Consider the following 4671-nt stretch of genomic DNA (forward strand, 5'->3'; position numbering starts at 1 on the left):
GACAAGCAAAATAAATAATGAATAATATTCAAAAATATATATATTTTGAATATTTATTCATTATTTATTTTGCTTGTCTTGTGGTAATTTTGTGGACATTTACTCATTTTTTGATAACATTTTTTACCCCCCCTTCCTAATTTTCCGTTAATTTTCTTGTCACCTGTTAGTATTTATTTTATTTTATTTCATTTTATTGTATTTTTTGCAGTTCGTGGAACATTTGGGACATTCAAGCTGCTCATTATGTTTTTTTTCTGCATATTTGAAAGAAATAAAGCAAATTTTCTCAGGTATCAGAGGTTGAAATGCCAGTGTAAGACAACTAAATGTAGCACAGGAAAACAGCTGTTGATCCAGGTGTAAACAGGTTAAGTAGTCTGAAAATACCATTTCCACCATGTGAAAACACTCTGTAACAGGATAAAGCCCTACACTGAAAATCTTGCTAAAATATATGGGACTGTTCTTTACTTATCCCTTTAATATCTGAGCAAATCGGCTTTATTTCTTTAAAAATCATGGAAAAAAGGTGCCAAGCATGGCGTGCATGATGTGTCTGAGGACTTCAGAAATTTGAAAATACAATGATAATTTCCGTTTCTTCAAAAATTGACAGTATAATAAACACAAAAAACAACCATCTAAATGTCTACGCTTCTCCCACCGCCCCCACCCCCCAAAAAACATAAATGCCCTTATTGAAAGTATATGTTTCATTTGTTGGGTCGTTTGATTTATGACAAAACATATTTTATCGGCCTTCAGCCTTCGCTTTTAATCAAATGTTCCTCCTTCATGGACACTTTCAAGACAAATCTTTAAACATACATAATTTCAGTGGCCTTTGGTTGCACTTGTTGGTTTTAAAATTTTAGCATTTTATGATCTTTTATGTATATAATTGATCTTACCAGTCTTACTCCATTTCTATTCAGATTTGTGTTGGCGCACATATAATTTTAGTTTGTATTTTATGCTGCCATTTATGATTGTTGGAAGAATTTATAGCAATCCGTATATTAGCTGTTGAGATATTTCAGTCAGGACCAAAGTGAAAGAACAATATCTCGAACTATGACGCATGTCTAAAAACACCCTGTAGTGTCTCATGACAGCCATGACCTCGATGACCTGTCCAGTGATGTCAGTCACTCACACTGATCACATAAAGGAAGTTACCCCTCATGTCTCAGCAAACATGAGTACGCGTCTTGGATGACTAAAATGTCCTTAAGATTACAAGAAGTCAGTTACCTTTGACTTACTTTCACATGACATGACTTTTCAGGAATAAGATCCTTCATGTGAGTCTTGCGGGGACACTCCTTTGTCCAAACTCAGACCAGGGAGGCCATCCTGTTTTATTCTGTGCAGCACAAACATCCAGCTTGTGTCAACAGAACTTTCTATCCCGTCATTTGAGTTCAGCCAGATCCCGAGCAGAGTGACGGTAATCATTTAGCAGCACAACTTCATCAAACTCTTCAAAATATAAAGTTCATTGACCTCCTCCATCCTTTCTTTCACTTCCAGAATGTGTTTGCTTGGTCATCATTAACTATAAATACTAACACGTAAGATCAAAACTGGACTTGTGCTACAACTTCCCATGCAATTATCACCCATAAATGAATTTTCTTTGCAAAATAAATCTTTGATTTTACGTGTCTTGTTTCAATAAACCAAATAAAAAACACTGCAAGTCGTAATCTAGGTCAGATATTGCATCACAAACAAATGACACACCCTGATAACTTCCAGATCAAATCCATCTGCAGCACAATATCCTGAGTTCCTACAATAGCAGGGTGTATCCACGACAACCTCCTACTGTGTGACATCAGTGAAACAAAAACATCTTTCCTGTTTACAGTTTCAGCTGCTGTACTCTGCAATAACTCTGAGCTAACACACTTTTTTTAAAAAGGAGCAGTGATTGAGGAGGATTTGTTTCTGGTTATAATTCCTTTCAATGTTCATTGTTCAGAGGGTCTCAACTTGTAAAAAAACTGAATAAACCAAAAATAAAAGCAGTTTTACAATTAAAAAAACAGTTTATTTGATGCTGCTAGTTGCAAAGGGGCTGTTAAACATAATGTCCAATGTAAAAAATTCAAATGGCCTTATCTTGAACAAGTGTTTGGTTTGTCCATTATGGGCTACTGTAGAAACATGGTGGTGCAACATGGCGACCTCTGTAGACGTGGACGCACTTCTCTCTATAACGGCTAATTCTAAATTAACGAAAACACGATTTCTTATTTTCTGCCAATATATCCCCCCAAATTCTACACACTGGTCCTTTAACTCAATTCTAAGCTCATTTTAAAGATATTTTTACAGTAGTTTGTTTATAATTTTACTGTTTTAGTTAATTGTTTTATAAGCTTGATTCTATTTTATGGTTTTAAGTTCTGAAAGAGAAAATGTTCCCATATACTCTTATTATTCCCCTGTCTGCTCTCAGAGTCATCCCCAACACCTTTCACTATTTATTGTCTATGGAGCAACTCCAGACTCCAATAACTTCACAGAGTTTAAGCACTCCAAATTTAGGATTTGGGAGAGGGTTGGAATAATATGAAAGAATTTTGAAAAATGGGCATAGTTCCCTTTTAAGAGGAGGAATTATTTTTAAAAAAAGTGACTGGGAAAAAAACAAGAGGAATGAATAAGAACATAAACATCCAATACAACAACAATAATAATAATTATTATTATTAGTGGTAGTATTACCCAGGATATTCCTTACACACTAAACAGCACATGAGAGGTTTGAAATCTAATCATATAAGCGAGTTTGTTATTTTGGAGGAAGAAAACTTGGCAGTGATATTTCAGAATCAGAATCACAATCCAGTTTTATTGCCAAGTACATGTACAAATGTTTCGGAAGTACTATTTGGCAAAGAGGCACTCTGTTCCTATAAATGGGAGTGACTTACATGTAAGAACCTCAAGAGTCTCTTTGGAAGAGGAGGAGAGTGAGTAACTGAAACATTAGACAGGTTTTTAGAGAGACGAAACACTCAGTCACAGTCAGTGTAATGATGCAAACTGCAGCCAAACTATCGCAACACAAACCTGCTCTGACCTTTCAGCTATACGTGTCCAGTGGGATCACTGCAGGAATCCACAGGGTGGCGGTGAAAAGTGAAGACGTAATTTTTCTGGGAAACAAATATCAATCCATAATTATTCCAGTTAGCCCCGTCCCTAATGCACTAAACAATCTCTTCCTCTGCACATTCCTGCAGCAACTGAAAAACACTACTGCATCCACTAATGTCGAAATCCCACCCTCGGGGGGAAGAGACTTTTTTCCATTGGATGTGGCAAAGAAAAAAGCTTTGTTTTTCTCTGTCAGGAGACAAGGCAGAGAGGACAAGAGCTCCAGCATCATTAACATAACAGCAAACGTGGATGGCATTAAATTCTCAATGAAATGCGTAATTTCAAAGAGATTTTACACACAAAAATGATTAAAAAGCTGCACGTGAAGCCAAAAAAGACAAGTTACTCACGCATAAACTCCAAGCAGGCGAGGCATTTCCCCACAGCCAGCACAGACCCCTGCATGGACATTTCTCAGACACTTTTAACAAAGTTATAAATCAAAGTAATGGGCTCTTTGCATGTTTGAACCCTTCATCCTGTCCCAGCAGTCCACTCTGAAGTCCCCGCAGCCTCATGGGCTCACAGAAAGAGGATTGCTTTGGGTCAGTGAGATTTCCAAACCCCCTTACCCAGCAGAAAAAAAGGGGGCAGCACCAGTGCCAGCCGTCTTCTGTTGGAATGGCACTGACCCCGCTGCCAGGGGATTGGTCATTCGGTGCTCGGTCAGTGTGGGCATGGGGCCCGGGACAGAGAGGAACACAAGAGATGGAGCAAAAAAAAACAGAAAGAATGTCACATGGAGACCTAGTTTGAGAGGCTGAGAGACCTCGCATGAGGAGTTGAAAGGTCTCTGATTATTGTAAACCTCTGTTTCGGCGTGATAAGTGTTCAAAATCACAGATCTGTTAATTAACCCTTAAATCGGAGCAAACTGGTTGGATTTCTTTCCAAAAAAAAAGTCTGTCAGCGAGCATAAAATGCCCTGTAAATTGCAAGAAATTATTAAAAGGTGAAAAGCAACTTAAATGAAAATTTGCTTTAAGTGAGAGAAGAAAAAGAGAGAATTATGAGAAGTACTAGAAAAAAAGTAAAAATGCCCAGAAAATTATATATCTAAAATTATTACAGAAATATATATTATTAATTCTATTTGTTATTTTTATTTTAGAATTTTTTTCAGGGCATTTAACTTTTCTTTTTTTGTGCTAAGGGTGATAGGAGTTTTTTTCAAAATTGACATGTTTGGCTAATTTCATATTCACAATTTCAGTTTGCGTATTTTGAGGGATAATGGAAACAAGTGACTGAATGACATAACTAACAGCTGCATTAGAGACTCGGATTGGTTGTTTTTGTTCATGTAAAATGCCACTGGCAGCGCTAGGAGGCAGAGTATTTTGCTCGTGTGCTACTGTGTAACAAAAAGTAACTTTCATAAAAGTTACAAAATGCAAATAATTTTTGCACGGTTATTTTTTGTAAAGCAGCTAATTATCATTCATACAAGTGTTCAAATGGCACAGAGGAAAGGTAGGAAAAAGGTGAAAGTCA

Source organism: Plectropomus leopardus, chromosome 7 (assembly GCF_008729295.1).
Source record: "Plectropomus leopardus isolate mb chromosome 7, YSFRI_Pleo_2.0, whole genome shotgun sequence".
In the NCBI taxonomy this organism is placed as follows: Eukaryota; Metazoa; Chordata; class Actinopteri; order Perciformes; family Serranidae; genus Plectropomus; species Plectropomus leopardus.